General features: G+C 43.6%; 1 pseudogene; it reads right to left on the reverse strand.

The window, feature by feature from the left end:
* Positions 1-359: 359 nt before the first annotated feature.
* LOC110596058 lies at positions 360-14822 on the reverse strand (annotated as a pseudogene).
* Positions 14823-18327: the final 3505 nt, after the last annotated feature.

The raw sequence follows: 18327 nt of genomic DNA on the forward strand, positions 1-18327 counted from the left end.
CTCTATCCCTTCCCCAGACTTCCCAGCCAGGCAGTTGTTACTTGTTTGGGATAAATCTGAGGGGCCAGAGGGTGGTTCTCAATACAAAATGACCAGGGAAGCCAGAGTTTTCCTCTATGGACTGCTTAGCTCTACAGAAATAGACCAAGGGCTTTCAATCTAACCTGTACAACTGGGCAGGGGACGGGAAACAGGAAGAAGAAATGGTCAGATGAACTCATCTTCCCATCATTTTGGCACCCAGAAGAGGGGACGTGGCGTCTAACGGGAGCTTCTGGTACTGCGGCTCTGTCTCTTCGTTGTTGATCCTATTGGCCAAATCAGGTTCACACAGGTTTCTTCAAACCTTTGCAGGCGAATCAGATGTCTGTCTCAAACGTTGCCTCATCCCCAACTGCATGCTTCCTGACCTGATGGTTCAAGTTGTTCAAATTGTTTGCTTCCACTGCGGAGTCTTCGATGAAGGTGCCAGGGCTGGAATGTTAGGCAGATGGCGGGGCGGGGTCTGAGCCACGGGAGAGTTGCGCGGATCCCAGGGACACTTTGGACCGTAAATATTCGAGTTCCTCCCGGCGTGGTGCAACAGGCACGAGGTAGCCGCGCGGCGTCGCTGGCGGCTCCGTGAGGGTGGGAATGGCGCGGCCCCGGCTGGGCTGGCGGCCGCTGCCGGCGGACGAGGATCGGCTCCCGGCGCGGGCTCCCGGCTTTGTCCCGCTGGCTCCCGGCCCGCTTTCCCTCGCTCCCTCGTCCAGCTCCCCTCCCGCCGCCGCCCGACCCTCCGGCCTCCGCCAGCAGCCTCAGCATCCGCAGTAGCGGCGACGACCTGGCTCGTTCCCTTTAACGTGACAGATCTAGAGGACGTTGTTATGGAATCTGGCAGTACTGTGGATAGTTTGAGTACGTTACACGGACATTGTTTGTGAGAATAAAACAATTCACACTGTATTTTCGTTATCCCACAATGAAATGTCATATCCATCAGCGGTCGCTCCCCATTTCTCTGCCACCTGCCTAATGCCCCTCCTCCCCCGCCCCCATCCCTCCACGCCCACCCAGTCCAAGAAACCACTCATTTACTTCCTGTGCCTACAGATTCACCTATTTGGGACATTTAATGTAAATGGATTTTTGCTCCCAGGTGCATACCTAAGATAAATGAAAACGTGTTCATGCAAAAACTTGTACACAGAGATTCATAGCAGCGTTATTAGTAATAGCCAAAAAATGGCAGCAACCACGGATGTCCATTACCTGATGAGTAAAATGTGGACTTCCGTGTATATTCATATGATAGAATTGTAGTCAACCATAAAAGGGAATGAAGTGCTGATACATGGATGAACTTTGAAAACATTATGCCAATGTAAATGATGACATTTCCAATGTGAATTTCTGCACTTGGTTTGGATGTCAATACAATGTGAATGTGCTAGTGTATATAAATATACGAGTGTATCTGCAGTGTTGTTCTTGTTCCTCTGGCCTCCATATTTTTTGTATAAACTAGTGTTTATTTATTTATTTGTCAGAGTCTCACTCTGCCACCCAGGCTGGAATGCAGTGGCATGAGCACAGCTCACTGCAGCCTCAACCTGTTGGGCTCAAGGAATCATTCTGCCTCAGCCTCCCCAATAATTGGGGCTACAGGTACATGACACCACGCCTGGCTAAAAATTTTTTAAATTTAAATTTTTTAATTTTTTTGTAAAGATGAAGTCTTGCTATGTTGCCCAGGCTGGTCTTAAACTCCTGGCCTCAAGTCATCCTCCTGCCTCAGCCTCCCAAAGTGCTGGGATTAGAGGCATGAGCCACAGTGCCCGGCCACAAACTAGCATTTAGATGTAGGAGCTTAATTAGGTTTAGGTTTAATTATTTTGGCAAGAGTATTCATAGGCAGCAACATGTACTTCTTACTGCAACACATTTGGAGGAATATGATGTCTGCATGTCTCAATTTTAGTGATGTTAAAATTATTCAGTGGATTCTGGTGTTGTCAGACAATCTACTGTGGAATTGCAAATGAGCTTGTCATTTAATAATTTTAACAACCATTTGTGATTGTTGCCTGATTGGTCCAAGAAACATGATCAAGTACAGTTTGCCTGATCCATAACTTATTTCCAAAACGATTAGATTTTGACCTAATTATCCATTGCAGTGGTTTTCAAATAGAATACTTACAGTTCTTGAAACTAGTTTATTTATTTTTTAGAATCAAAAAACAAACCTCTTAGGCACTTAGTGTGTATTGCATGAACTACAATACAGTTGTAGTTAGCATTTTAATTGTGATAGTTCTCATTTTCTCCTTCCTCCCCCATCTTACACCATATGCAAAAAACTAACTCAAAGTGGATAAAAAACCTAAATCTAAGAGCCAAAACTATAAATTCCTAGAAGAAAACATAGGTATAAATTTTTATAAACTCCGTTTAGGCAGGGTTTTTAAAGATATAATGCCAAAAGCACAAGAACAAAAGAAAATAATAGATACATTGAACTTAATCAAAATGTTAAATGTTTGCACAGTGAAAGAAACATCAAACAATGAAATGACAACTCTCTGAATGGGAGGAAATATCAGCAAATCACACAGCCTAGAAGGGACGTGTATATAGAACATGTAGAATATATAAAGAAATGTTACAACTTAATAATTTTTTTAAAAAGTCAGACATGGTTGCTTGCTTGTAATTCCAACTACTCAGGAGGCTGGAGCAATCTCTGATTGCCACTGCTCTCCAAGGTGGGTGACAGAGTGAGACCTCATCTCTAAAAAAAAAAATGAAAGTAAAAGATAAACAAACCCAAACAATGAAAGTTTTTAAATGGGCAAACAATTTGAGCAGACATTTCTCCAAAGAAGATATTAAAATGGCTAATAAGTACACGAATCATTAGCCATCAAGTAAATGTAAATCAAAATCACAGTGAGATTCCACTTCACACCTGCTAGGATAGCTATCATCAACAAGTGCTGGCGGGGATGTGAAGAAATTGGAATCTTCATGCGTTGCTGGTGACATAAATGGCACAGTCATACTAGAAAGCAGTCTGGCAGTTCTTCAAAAAGTTAAACATAGAGTTACCCTAAGACTCAACAATTTTACTCCTAGGTGCATACCCAAGTTAGATGAAAACGTGTTCATATAAAAACTTGTACACAAAGACTCACAGCAGCATTATTAATAATATCCAAGGCCAGGCATGGTGGCTCATGCCTATAATCCCAGTACTTCGGGAGACTGAGGTGAGAGAATTGCTTGAGCCCGCGAGCTCAAGACCAGCCGCGGCAAAGTGGCGAGACCTTGTCTCTACAATAAATTTAAAAATTAGCCAGACTTGGTGGCATGTACATGTAGTCCCAGCTACTTGGAAGACTGAGGTGGAAGAATTGCCTGAGCCCAGCAGGTCGAGGCTGCAGTGGCCATGAGCGTGCCACTGCACTCCAACCTGGGCAGCAGAGTGAGACTCCAACTTCCCCCTCCAAAAAAGCCAAAAAATGGCAACAACCCCAAATGTCCACCACCTGATGAGTAAAATGTGGTTCCTATATATTCATATAATAGAATTTTAGTCAACCATAAAAGGGAATGAAGTACTGATACATGAATGAACCGTGAAAACAACATGCAGGCTGGGCTTGGTGGCTCAGCCTGTAATCCTAGCACTTTGGGAGGCCAAGATGAGTGGATTGCCTGAGCCCGCGGGTTTGAGACCAGCCCCACCAACTTGGCACGACCTTGTCTCTACAGTAAATCAAAAAAATTAGCCAGGCATGGTAGTGCACACCTGTAGTTCCAGCTACTTGGAAGACTGAGGTGGACAAATCATCTGAGCCCAGCAAATCAAGACTGCAGTGACCGTGAACGTGCCACTTTCCAGCCTGCACAACAAAGGAGACTCCAACTCAAAAAAGAAAGGAAAGAAAGAAAGAAAGAAAAGAAAACATTGTGCCAAGGAAAAGAGCTGGTCACAGAAGACCATGTACTATATGATTCCATTTACATTAAATGTCCAAAATAGGCAAATCTATAGACATAGGAAATAAATGAGTGGTTTCTTAGACTGGGTGGAGGGAAGGATTAGACAGGTGGCAGAGAAATGGGGAGTGACTGCTGATGGGTATGAAGCTTCATTTTGGTATAATGAAAACATTCCAGGCTGGGCGTGGTGGCTCACGCCTCTAATCCCAGCACTTTGGGAGGCTTAGGTGAAAAGACTGCCTTAGCTCACAGGTTCGAGACCAGCCTGGTCAACTTGGTGAGAACTCATCTCTATAGTAAAATAAAAAAATTAGCCAGTCATGGTGGCATGTGCCTGTGGTTTCAGCTACTTGGAAGGCTGAGGCAGAAGGATCACCAGAGCCCACCAGGTCAAGGCTGCGATGACTGTGAGCGTGCCACTGCACTCCAGCCTGGGTGACAGAGTGAGACTCCAACTCAAAAAAAAAAAAAAGAAGAAAAGAAAGAAAGAAAGAAAACATTCTAAAATTGATTGTGGTGATGGTTGCACAACTCTACCACTGAATTATACACTTTAAATTAGTGAGTTGTATGGTATGTGAATTGTATTTCAATAAAGCTGTTACTTAAAATAAGAAATGTCAAGATATAGGTTAAAGCAGTTCACTCAGCACTCTACTGTTAGGCTTAGAACTTGGTTCACTGATTTTGTCAATTGTCTTTCCAGCTCCAAAGTTATCCTTCCTACCAAATACTCTAATTCTGTGACTGAACAAACTCCATGTCCTAGATGCTGAAATTTGCTTCACCAACTAAAGCTGAAATTTTGAGGCTGGAGATATTCTCCTAGTTCACTGAAGTGATGTTTCTACTCATTAAGGCTATAAGGCTGACAAGGACAGCCGCAGTGGCTTTTTTTATAGTGGCATAGTACAGAGGCTAAGAGCTGAGAATTCAACATCGTATAAACGTTAATTTTATTTATTTATTTATTCAGAGTCAGAGTTTTCACTCTGTATCTCAGGCTGAGTGCAGTGGCGCACTCACAGCCAGTGCAGCCAGTGCATCTCAGATGATCCTTCCATCTCAGCCTTCCAAGTAGCTGGAACTAGAGGCACGTGCCACTACGTCCGGCTGATTTTTTGATTTAAGTTGCCCGGGTTGTTCTTGAACCCCTGGGCTCAGGCAGTCCTCTCACCTCAGCCTCCCAAAGTGCCGGGATTATAGGCATGAGCCACTGTGCCCTGTCTAGACTTGGATTTAATACCTGGCCCCCTTTCTACCGATTTCTCTTTGAGTAAATTACATAAGCTCTTCCATGGATTACCTCATTTGATCCCTCCATTGGTTCTGAAATGTGGGTTGCTAATACTTTTTTTTTTAAAAAAACAAATAAGAAAACTACAGCTCAGTAAGCTTAAGTAACTAGTCGAGTTCACATTTCCATAAACAGTAAAACTGCTATTCACACCTTTGCCAACCTTCAAAGCTGTGCCTCCTATTCAATTATAAACCATAATCCTAGTTTATAATTTATGATGGTGACATGCCTTCTATTGACCAAGAGATGTGAGTCATCTCTCTAGGGGTCTTATTTTCTGGTTTCAAAACGCTTGAGAATTGAATTAGTAATCAGAAAATTGGTATGCGAGTGTGGTATCTGAACAGAGAGACTGGAATTATTTCATGTAGAGAGAACCTAGGGAATTCTGCTTACTTTCCTACCACCAGGAGAGCCCTCGACCCAGTTAGGTATTGTTGTGCAGTCAACAAACATGTATAGAGCACCCACTATATGCCAGGTTCCAACCTAGGATCTGGACATTGTCCTTACCTTTATAAAGCTTACACGTTGTTGGAAGAGACAGATATTAAACAAGCAAACTAAAACATATGATAAATTCTGGAAGTGAGAAGTGCTATACTGAAAATAATAGAAAATGACTTAGAATGAGGGGGCAGCCGGGCATGGTGGCTCACGCCTGTAATCCCAGTACTTTGGGAGGCTGAGGCAAGAGGATTGCCTGAGCCCACGGGTTCAAGACCAGCCTGGGCAACTTGGCAAGACCTCGTCTCTACAATACATCAAAAAAATAGCTGGGCATGGTGGTGCGTGCCTGTGGTTCCAGCTACTTGGAAGGCTGAGGCGGAAAGATCGCCTGAGCCCAGCAGGTTGAGGCTGCAGTGGCTGTGAGTGTGCCATTGCATTCCAGCCTGGGCAACAGAGTGAGACTCCAACTCAAAAAAAAAAAGATAAGTATGTAGGGGGCACCACTCTAAGGAGGTAGCACACACCCTGAGCCCTTGTATCATTGTCAGCATCAGCGGTAAATGACAGAAAACTCAGATCACAATGGCTTAGAACAATGATGTTTATTTCTCTGCCACATAAATGAAGTCTAAGCACCCCGAGACTGACCAACACTCCGCAGTAACAGGGATCTAGCCTCTGTGTCTTGTCGCTTTGCCACCTTCTTTACCCAGCTTCTATTGCATAGTTGCGATGGCTGCTTGTGTAACAGTTATCTTTTCATGTTTCAGCCAGAAGGAAGGCGGAAGGAGACTGGGCCTGGGATGTGGAAATTATGAAAAAAGGCAAGCTTCCTCTTAAAGACTCTTCCTGAAAGCTGCATGTTTTACAGTGTTTCTAGCTCCATCCCACTGGCTAGCACTGTGTTAGCTCTGCCTACCTGTAAGAGAGACTGGAAAATGTAGTATTTGTTCAGGACAGTCATGTGCCAAGCTAAAAATTGGAGTTTTGTTTCAAAGGAAGAAGAAGGAATGGATATTGGGGGACAACTTATCTTTTGCTTTGAAGAAAGACAAAGAGAAAGAAAACAATAGCTTGGTGTGTTCGTTCAAGGAGCAGAAGAAGGTATGACTGGAGAACAGTGAGGAAAGGGAAAAGTGATAGATGCAGGGCTTCCTCAACCTTAGTAAGGTTAGATTCCAGTCTAGCTGCAGGGGCACAACTTTGGAAGGAGTTGTTTTGAAAGCTTATGCTTTATTTATTTTTATTTTTTAGAGACAGGATCTTGCTCTGTCACCTAGGCTGGAGTGGCTTATGGCAGCCTTGAACTCCTGGGTTCAAGCGATCCTCCCACCTCAGCCTCTTGAGTAGCCACCACACCCTCATTTTAAAATTTCTTTTCCTCCTTTTTTTCTTTTCTTTTATCTCTCTCTTTTTTTTTTTTTTTGAGTAGGAGTCTCATTCTGTTATCCAGGATGGAGTGCAGTGGTATGCTTACGGCCACCACAGCCTTAACCTGCTGGGCTCAGGTGATTCTTCCACCTCAGCCTTCCAAGTAGCTGGAACTACAGGTGGGCGCCTGGCTAATTTTTTTTTAAATTTATGGTAGAGACAAGGTCTCATCAAGTTGCCCAGGCTGGTCTTGAACCCCTGGACTCAGGTACTCCTCTTGCCTCAGCCTTCTTAAGTGCTGGGATTACAGGCATGAGCCACTGCACCCAGAAATTTTTTATAGAGTCAAGGGTGTTACTGTTATCCAGACTGATCTCAAGCTCCTGGCTTCAAGCAATCCTCCCACCTCAACCTCCCAAAGCGCTGGCACCTGGCCAGGTTTTGTTTTAAAATTGAACTTTGGCCGGGCTTGGTGACTCAGTCTGCAATCCCAGCACTTTGGGAGGCAGAGGCAAGTGGATTGCCTGATCCCACAGGTTCGAGACCAGCCAAGGCAACTTGGAGAGACCTTGTCTCAACAACAAGTAAAAAAATTAGCACGTGCCTATAGTTCTGGCTACTTGGAAAGCTGAGGCGGATCACTTGAGCCCAGCTGGGTTGCCGCTGTCATGGCCACGAGCGTGCCACTGTACTCCAACCTGGGCAACGGAGTGAGATTCCAGATCAAAAAATAGATAGATAGATAGATAGATAGATAGATAAAAAATTGGACTTTGAGAAATGACAAAGACTTTGGTTAAGCGTGGCACATTTTCTTTACTCTTTCCTTGATTCTAATAAAACAATAGTCAAGGTCTTGGGTTTGTTTGGTTTTGTTTTTTTTTTTAACATAAAATCCACAAAAAGACAGAGATGTGGAAAAGAGATGAAAGAAGACTAGCGAACATTTATAAATTGAAAAGCAGATGAAGGAATGGTAGTTGACTAAGCAAACTTTAGAATGCTTGAAATGTAATGCCTGAGGCAGAGATAGGAAATAAAGAGGAGCAAGCCTATTCACGAGACAGAATCCTCAGAAAAAGCTAATTGAAAATATCTTGGCCTGGTGTAGTGGCTCACGCCTATAATCCCACCACTTTGGGAGGCCAAGGTGAGAGGATTGCCTGAGCCCACAGGTTTGAGACCAGCCTAGGCGACTTGGTGAGACCTCACATCTACAATAAATCAAAAAATTAGCTGGGCATGGTGGCGTGTGCCTGTAGTTCCAGCTACTTGGAAGGCTGAGGCGGAAGGATCGCCTGAACCCAGCAGGTCAAGTCTGCAGTGGCTGTGAGCATGCCACTGCACTCCAGCCTGGGCAACAGAGTGAGATTCCAACTCAAAAAAAAAAAGAGGCTGGGCAGGTGGCTCATGCCTATAATCCTAGCACTTTGGGAGGCTGAGAGGATTGCCTGAGCCCAGGCGTCCAAGACTAGCCTGGGCAAAGGCACATGCCTGAGGTTCCAGCTACTTGGAAGGCTGAGGCAAAAGGATCACCGGAGCCCAGCACATAGACTCTGGGGTGGACGTGAGTGTGCCACTGCACTCCAGCCTGGGCAATGGACTGAGATGCCAACTCAAAGAGAAAAGAAAGAACGAAATCCCAAGGAATTGGCTGGGCATTAATCCTGAGTATGAAGCAGGAGGGAATGCTTCAGAAAGAATCTCTCCCCTCTCCCCTCCCCCTCCTCCTTTCCCATCCTCCCTTTCCTCCTCCCTTCTCCAACACACACAATAGATTTTCGGATACATTTTAAGTCTTTGAGAAATACTTACTTGGAGTAGAGAGTTTGCTGATGAGTTAGTGATGGAAAGACAGAACAACGCTAAGGAAAATAATGAAGTATGATTAAGTCCAAGAAAAACTTTAAAAATTGGAATATAGGCCGGGCACAGTGGCTCATGCCTGCAATCCCAGCACTTTGTGAGGCCGAGGTGAGAGGATTGCCAGAGCTCACAGGTTTGAGACCAGCCTGGCCAACATAGCGAGACCTCATCTCTACAATAAATCAAAAAATTAACTGGGGGTGGTGGTACATGCCTGTGGTTCCAGGTACTAGGAAGACTGAGGCAGAAGGATTGCCTGAGCCCAGCAGGTCGAGGCTGCGGTGGCCATGAGCATGTCACTGCACTCCAGCCTGGGCGACAGAGTGAGAATATGACTCAAAATAAATAAATAAATAAAAATAAAAATTGTAATACAAAGAAAAAGTCATCATATATACTATATGGCTCAGTATGAAAATAAATATTGAATAATGGTCTCATGAAATATAATATGTGACTGTTAAGAGAAGTGGAAGGGGAGCCTATGTGTGGGGGAGGAGTTGTAAGAGAATTAAATGATCTTTCACAGTAGATGGTTAATAGATGATGTCTAAACTGAAAAAAGTCAAGAAATAGCCAAATAAGCATGTTTAGAAATACAGAGTTAGGCCAGGCACGGTGGCTTGCAGCTATAATTTCAGCACTTTGGGAGGCCTAGGTGACAGGATTGCCCGAAGCCACAGGTTCAAGAGCAGCCTGAGCAACCTGGTGAGACCGCATCTCTACAATACATCAAAAAATTAGCCAGGTGTGGTGGCGTGTGTCTGTAGTTCCAGCTACTTGGAAGGCTGAGGCAGAAGGATCACCTGAGTCTGACAGGTCAAGGCTGCAGTGGTCATGAGCATGCCACTGCACTCCAGCCTGGGCGACAGAGTGAGACTCTGAATCAAAAAAAAAAAGAAATATGGAGTTAAATATCAGAGGAAACAACTAGAAGAGCTGAAAGTCATTGTCTTGGGGAACAAAAATAAGGAATAGAGAGGATAGGGCAAGGATCTGATGTTCTTAATTCTAAGTCTTGTTAAGTCATTTTTAATGTATGTGTATGTAGATTGTAAATGGAACACTCAGTAGTAAATAGGCAGTGGCAGATATTTTGCTTTTTTTCTCTTCTTTTACAAAGTCTTCATTACCTTACACACTATAAGGTGCAAGGTCATAGTGTATCCTGTTTAAGTTTAAACATTGTTTTAAAGATGCGGGGTACAATTCAGGATTAAGTAGATGAGTGGTCATTGTACAGGTAAAGTTTGGGCCTCCCTTTGGTGTCCACTTCACCTGACTTGAGTTTAGCTACCCTTATTGATGTTATATGCTCACTCTACCTCCCTTGGCATTGTCCCGCTACTGCCAATCCCTGTTGTATGGTATTATGATAAATGTTCAGGGCCTGCTTTTAAGTGAGAACATGTGGTACTCAGTTCTTTGTTTCTGTGATAGGTCACTGAGTATGATAGACTCTAAATCTACCCAAGTTGCTGGGAGTCCATAATTTTGTTCTTCCTTATGGATGTGTAATATTCCATTGTGTATATGTACCGCTTTTTTTTTTTTTTTTTTTTTTTTTGAGTCAGAGTCTCAGTTTGTCACCCAGGTTGGAGTGCAGTAGCATGCTACTCACAACCACCGCAGCCTTGACCTGCTGGGCTCATGTGATTCTTCTGCCTCAGCCTTCCAAGTAGCTGGAACTACAGGTGTGAGCCACAATGCCCAGCTAGTTTTTTTCTGAGTTGGAGTCTCACTCTGTCGCCCAGACTGGAGTGCAGTGGCTGCTCCCGGCCACCACAGCCTCGACCTGCTGGGCTCTGGCGATCCTTCCGCCTCAGCCTTCCGAGTAGCCGGAATTACAGGCACGCACTACTGTGCCCGGCTGATTTTTTGATTTATTGTCGAGATGAGGTCTCGCTGCCCAGGCGGGTCTCGAACCCGCTGGCTCAGGCAATCCACTCACCTCAGCCTCCCAAAGGCGCGGGATTACAGGCTGAGCCACCGAGCCCGGCTTAGTTTTTTTATTTATTGTAGAGGCGAGATTTCACCACGTTGCCCAGGCTGATCTCGAACCAGCGGACTCAGGCAATCCTTTCACCACCACCTCCCAAAGTGTTAGAATTGCAGGCATGAGCCACCACACCCAGCCTTGTACCACATTTTTTTATCCAGTCCACTTTCGATGGGCAGCACAGTTGATTCCATGTTTTTTCTATTGTGAATAGTGCTGCAATAAACATGCATGTGCAGGTATTTTTTGTATAGAATAATATGAGTTCCTCTGGGTATGTTTCCGGAATGGAATGTAGATTTTTAGATCTTTTAGGAATTGCCGCACTGTTTTCCACAGAGGTTGTATTAGTTTACACTCCTACCAACAGTGGAAAAGCATTCCTTTTTCCCTGCATCCTTTCCAGCATCTGTGTTTTTTTTCTTTTCTTTCTTTTTTTTTTGAGTTGGAGTCTCACTCTGTCACCCGGGCTGGAATGCAGTGGCATGCTTACGGCCACTGCAGCCTCAACCTGCTGGACTCAAGCTATCCTTCCAAGTAGCAGGAACTACAGTTGCATGCCACCACGCCTGGCCAATTTTTTGATTTATTGTAGAGACGAGGTCTCGCCAGTTGCCCAGGCTTGTTTCAAATCCTTGAGCTCAGGCAAATGTCTTGCCTCCACCTCCCAAAATGCTGGGATTACAGGCATTAGCTATTGCACCTGGCGTTTTTTGAGTTATTGATGATGGCCATCCTGACTGGAGTTAGGTGATATCTTAGTGTGATTTTAATTTGCATTTATCTGATTATTAGTGAGGCTGAGCATTTTTTCATGTGTCTGTTGGCTGCTCATATGTCTTCTTTTGAGAAGTGACTATTCATATCTTTTGCCCACTTTTTAATAGAGCTGTTTGTTTTTTTCCTTTCTGTACCTTTGAGTTCCTTATAGATCTTGGATGTTGGGCCTTTGTCAGATATACAGTAGGCAGTTATTTTTTCCCAGTCTGTGGGCTGTCTCCCCACTCCTTTAATGGTTTCTTTTGCTTTGTAGAAGCTTTTCAGTTTGATGAGGTCCCACTTGTCTATCTTATCTTATGGCAAGGGCATTTGGAGTTTTGATCAGGAATTGGCTGCCTGTTCCAGTTTCCTTATGGGTGTCTCCTGCATTTCCTAAAATTCTTATAGTTTGAAGTTTTACATTTCGGTCTTTGATTCATTTAGAGCTGGGTTTTGTGTATGGTGATAGGTAGGGGTCCTGTTTCAATCTTCTGCAAGTGGTCAGTTTTCCCAGCACCATTTACTGAATGAGTTCTCCTCTCCCCAGTGGTTGTTGGTAGAAGTTTTGTTGAAGGTGAATTGGTTGAAAAATTGAAGTTTTTGCTTCTGGAATCTCTATCCTGTTCCGTTGGTCTATATGCCTGTTCTTGTACCAGTAACAGGCTGTTTGATTATTGTAACCTTATAATAAAGATAAAGCCTGGAAGTGTGATACTTCCCGCTTTCTTTCTTTTGCTAAGGGTTGTTTTGGCTATTTGTGGTCTTTTGTGTTTCCATGTGAATTTCTGTATTGTCGTATCCAGGACTGAGAAAAACGATGTTGGTAATTTAATGGGTATTGCAATGAATCTGTGGATTGCCTTTGGTAGGATGGACATCTTAACAATGTTGATTCTTCCACTCCATGAGCATGGAATATTTTTTCATTTGTTTGTGTCTTCTTTGATTTCTTTGAGCAGTGTTTTGTAGTTTTCGTTGTAAAGGTCTTTCACTTCTCTGGTTAGGAAGGTGCCAAGGTGTTTCATTTGTGTGTGTGTGTGTGTGTGTGTGTGTGTGTCTGTCTGTTGTGAATGGGATTGTGCTTTTTATTTGGTCCTCTGTTTGTTGTTGGTGTATAAGAATGTGACTTTCTTTTGCATGTTTATTTTGTATGCTGAGACTTTGCCAGAGATTACTATGCACACCTGTATGGAAACAAACTCAAAAATCTAAATGAATGGAAGACTTTCTGACGTCACACAGCCTCCCAAGTTTGAAACAAGAAGAAACTGAGATCCTAAATAGACCAATAACAACCCAGGAAATTGACTCTCTCATAAGAAAACTACCTACAAAAAAAACCCTGGACCAGATGGCTTTCCAGCAGACTTCTACAAAACATATAAGGAAGTGCTGATATCAATCCTATTGAAAGTATTTCAAGAACCGGGCTCGGTGGCTCAGCCTGTAATCCCATGCCTTTGGGAGGCTGAGGTGAGTGGATTGCCTGAGCCCGCGGGTTCGAGACCCGCCTGGGTGGCGAGACTTCATCTCAACAATGAATAAAAAAATCAGCCGGGCGTGGTAGCGCATGCCTGTAATTCCGGCTACTTGGAAGGCTGAGGCGGAAGGATCGCCAGAGACCAGCAGGTCGAGGCTGCGGTGGCCAGGAGCACTCCAGTCTGGGCGACAGAGTGAGACTCCAACTCAAAAAAAAAAAAAAAAAAAAAAGAAAGTATTCCAAGAAATTGGGAAAGATGGAATTTTTCCCAAATCATTTTATAAAGCTAACATCACATTGATACCCAAACTAGGTAAAGATCCAACAAAGAAAGGCCAATATCTCTGGTGAACATAGATGCAAAAAATCTCAACAAGAGTCTAGCAAATCGGATCCAACAACACACTTCACTATGATCAAGCAGGCTTCATCCCTGAGATGCAGGGCTGATTCAACATCTGCAAGACCATAGACATAATTAAATACATCAACAGATGTAAAAACAAGAACTACATGATTATATCATTAGACACAGAAAAAGCTTTCTATAAAATACAGCATCCTTTCTTGATAAAAACCCTTAAATACTAGGCATAAAGGGACCATGCCTCAAAATAGTAAGAGCTATCTATGATAAACCCACAGTCAACATATTGCTAAATGGACAGAAATTGGAAACATTTCCCCTGAAAACTGGAATAAGACAAGGCTGCCCATTCCTACCCCTCCTGTTCAACATAGTGTTGGAAGTTCTAGCTAGAGCAATCAGACAAGAGAAGGAAGTCAAAGGTATACAAATAGGAAAAGAGGAAGTTAAGTTATCCCTCTTTGCTGATGATATGATCCTATGCCTTGAAAACCCAAGGGAATCTGTCAAAAACTTCCTTGCACTGTTTAATTAACCTTTAGGCCTAGAGCTCCCTTAGACTTCTAGATAAACTGTGGAAGATATCTTACCATAATTTCATCAGCAGCATTTTTTGGGGGGGGCGGGTTGGAGTCTCACTGTGTCGCCCAGGCTAGAGGGCAGTGACATGCTCATGCCCACCACAGTCTCAACCTGCTGTGCTCAGGCAATCCTTCTGCCTCAGTCTTTCAAGTAGCTGGAACTACAGGCACGCGCCACCATACCCGGGTATTTTTCTTTTTTTTTGAATTGGAGTCTCACTCTGTCACCCAGACTGGAGTGCAGTGGACGCTTCCGGCCACCGCAGCCTCAACCTGCTGGGCTCCAGCGATCCTTCCGCCTCAGCCTTCCAAGTAGCCGGAACTACAGGCGCGCTACCACACCCGGCTAATTTTTTTTGATTTGCTGTAGAGATGAGGTCTCGCCAAGTTGCCCAGGCGGGTCTCGAACCCACGGGCTCAGGCAATCCACTCACCTCAGCCTCCCAAAGGCGCGGGATTACAGGCTGAGCCACCGAGCCTGGCTATTTTTTAAATTTATTGTAGAGACGAGGTCTCCCCATGCTGCCCAGTCTGGTCTCAAACCCCTGGGCTCAAGCAATCCCCTTGTCTCTACCTTTCAAAATGCTTGAATACAGGCTTGAGCCACCATACCTGGCTATCAGCAGCACTTTCACAAACTTTTGTGACTTTGTAACGTACATTACTACCAAAGCTCAGCGGTTTACTGTTGATATTTTTAGGCTTGTGTTTCCAAGTTTAATTTTTTGACCGTGAGGCTTGCTGATCTAATGGGCTGTCCAACAGGTGAACAATGACTCTCCTACTGTATAAGTTTTATTGTAAGTTGTATAATGGACCTACACTATAATAAAATGTACATCACTCATATATAAAATTAAACATGCCGAGTGTGGTGCCGGGCACTTTGGGAGGCCAAAGTGAGAGGCTTGCTTGAGCCCACGGGTTTGAGACCAGCCTGGGCAACTTGGTGAGACCTCATCTCTACAATAATTAAAAAATTAGCTGGGCATGGTGGCGCGTGCCTGTAGTTCTAGTTACTTGGAAGACTGAGGCGGAAAGATTGCCTGAGCCCAGCAGGTCGAGGCTGTGGTGGCCGGGAGTGTTCCATTGCCCTCCAGCCTGGGTGGCAGAGTGAGATTTCAACTCAAAAAAAAAGTTAATTAAATAAACATACATTCAATATAACATATAGATGATTACACATACCTATAGGATCTATTACACAATGAAATATCATTTTGATTGCTCTCTGAATTTGACTTTTAGTAGCTGACTTTGCAATAAATGTCCAGCGCTGCTAATTTTTAAGATAAATAAGTTTGTTTCTCTTTTCATGTGATGTAGAAGAGAAAATATGCCTGACCAGTATCCAACATCAAAATGTAAGCTTCTGACTTCCAAGTGATCTGTCAACACCAAAATAAAACCTAGTGGTCACAGCAGCAGCAGCAAATGTTTAAGTTAATTAATTAATTAATTTGTTTTGAGTTGGAGTCTCACTCATGTCACCCAGACTGGAGTGTAGTGGTATACTCACAGCCACTGCAGCCTTGACCTGCTGGGTTTAGGCAATCCTTCCGCCTCAGCCTTCTAAGTAGTTGGAATTACAGATGCACGCCACCACGCCCGGCTAGTTTTTTATGTGATTTATTGTAGAAACGAGGATTTACCAAGTTGCCCAGGCTGGTCTCAAACCCCCAGGCTCAGGCAATATTCTCACCTCTCCCAAAGTGCTGGGATTACAGGCTTGAGACAACAAGTCTGGCAAATGTTTAAATTTAAGTGCCATTTGGTTGGGTGTGGGGATATGATTATGGCTCACGTCTTTGATCTGAGCACTTTGGGAGGCTAAAGCAGAAGGATTGCATGAGCCCAGGAGTTCAAGACCGGAGCAACACAAAAAATTCTACAAAAAATTATCCGGGCACTGTGGCTCACACCTGTAATCCCAACACTTGGGGAGCCCAGGGATTTGAGACCAGCCTGGACAACTTGGTGAGACCTCAGTTCCACAATAAATCAAAAAATTAGCCAGGCATGGTGGCACCCACCTGGAGTCCCAGCTACTTGGGAGGTTGAGGTAGAAGGCTTGCCTGAGCTCAAAATGTCGAGGTTTTGGTGAGCCGTGATCATGCCACAGCACTCAGGCCTTGGCAACCCAGGGAGACCCCAACAAAAAGAAAAAGAAAAGAAAAGAAAAGAAGAAGAAGATGATAATCCGTGTATCAGTGTAACCAAAAACTACCTGTACACCCTAAAGCTATCAATTTTTTTTTTTGAGTCAGAGTCTCACTCTGTCGCCCAGGCTGGAGTGCAGTGGCATGCTCATGGCCACCGCAGCGTTGATCTGCTGAGCTCAGGGAATCCTTTTGCCTCAGTCTTCCAAGTAGCCAGAACTACAGGTTCACATTACCATGTCCGGTTAATTTTTTTGATATATTATAGAGACGAAGTCTCACCAATTTGCCTAGGCTGGCCTCAAACCCGTGGACTCAGGCAATTCTCTTGCCTTGGCCTCCCAAAGTGCTGGGGTTACAGGCATGAGCCACCATGCCCAGCAATCAAAATTTTTTTAAAAAGGAGAAAAAATATTTTAGACTAGCTATATAAGATGCTTAAAATTTAATTAAATTCAGAATTTACAAATCTCTTAATCTGCAGCTTTAACGTTGTGATTAAAATTTGACATCACACTATCACATTAGGGATTAAAGAAAAATTTTAAAAGAAGTAAAATCTGATATTAATCATTTGCCATTGAAAAGATGACAAATAAGGCTTGTGTGTGCAGTGATCAATTTAAATCTCTAATTAATGAATAAAAAGGGATATATTCCATAGCCAAGTCCCCCAAAAGCACTGTCTAGAACAGGATGAGCTTTTTCATGAACTTTTTCAGGACTTGAAGCTTAACAAACAAGTCTAAAATAAAAATATATGAACTTATGGAAATAAAAATAGAGCCTAATAAGATGACACTCGGACCCTGTCTCTTCTGTTGGCCTGGAGGCCTCAGGTCTGTCTCTTCTGGTAGATTTCTTCTTTTTTTAATTGATACATCATAATTGTAGATGTTTATGGGGTACATGTGATATTTTGATACATGCGTGCAATGTGTAATGATCAAATCAGAGTACTGGAAATATTCATTACTTCAGTCATTTATCATTTATTTGTGTTGGAAACATCTCAATTCTTCTAACTGTTTCTGAAGTTTTTGAAATATACAATACAATAAATTATTGTTAACGGTAGTAGCCCCTCTGTGCTATTGAACACCAGATCTTATTCCTTCTCTCTAACCACATTTTTGGACCCATTAACCAACATCTCTTCATCCCCACTTCCCCCCTACCATTCCTACCCTCTGGTAACCACCATTCTCCTCTCTAACACCTTGAGACCAATTTTTTTTAGCTCCTGCATATGAATAAGAACATGTGATATTTGTCCTTCTCTGCCTAGTTTATTTCTCTTTATTTTTTCTTTTGAGTTGGAGTCTCACTCTGTCACCCAGACTGGAGTGCAGTGGCCACTCCCGGCCACCGCAGCCTCGACCTGCTGGGCTCCGGCAATCCTTCCACCTCGGCCTTCCAAGTAGCTCGAACTACAGGCGTGCGCTACCACACCCAGTTGACTTTTTTGATTTATTGTAGAGATGAGGTCTCGCTGCCCAGGCGGATCTCGAACCTGCGGACTCAGGCAATCCACTCACCTCAGCCTTCCAAAGGTGCAGGATTACAGGTTGAGCCACCAAGCCTGGCTGATTTTTAAAAATTTACATTTAAAAAACAGTTGAACATAGCTACTAGGATGGTTAATATTAGCACTTCTCTAAATTAATAAAATATATTCTTGGGGTTATAAATTTTATTTGCTTTTAGGTAATATTTGATTTTTTTTTTTTGAGTTGGAGTCTCACTCTGTCGCCCAGTCTGGAGTGCAGTGGCATGCTCACGGCCACCCCAGCTACGACCTGCTGGGTTCTAGCGATCTTTCTGCCTCAGCTTTCCAGGTAGCTGGGACTACAGGCACGCGCTACCACGCCTGGCTAATTTTTTTTTTTTTTTTGATTTATTGTAGAGACAAGGTCTTGCCAAGTTGCCTGGGCTGGTCTCGAACCCATGGGCTCAGGCAATCCACTCACCTCAGTCTCCCAAAGTGCTGGAATTACAGGCTGAGCCC

Source organism: Carlito syrichta, unplaced genomic scaffold, assembly GCF_000164805.1.
Source record: "Carlito syrichta isolate Samal-C Ts95f unplaced genomic scaffold, Tarsius_syrichta-2.0.1 Scaffold305873, whole genome shotgun sequence".
NCBI lineage: Eukaryota > Metazoa > Chordata > Mammalia > Primates > Tarsiidae > Carlito > Carlito syrichta.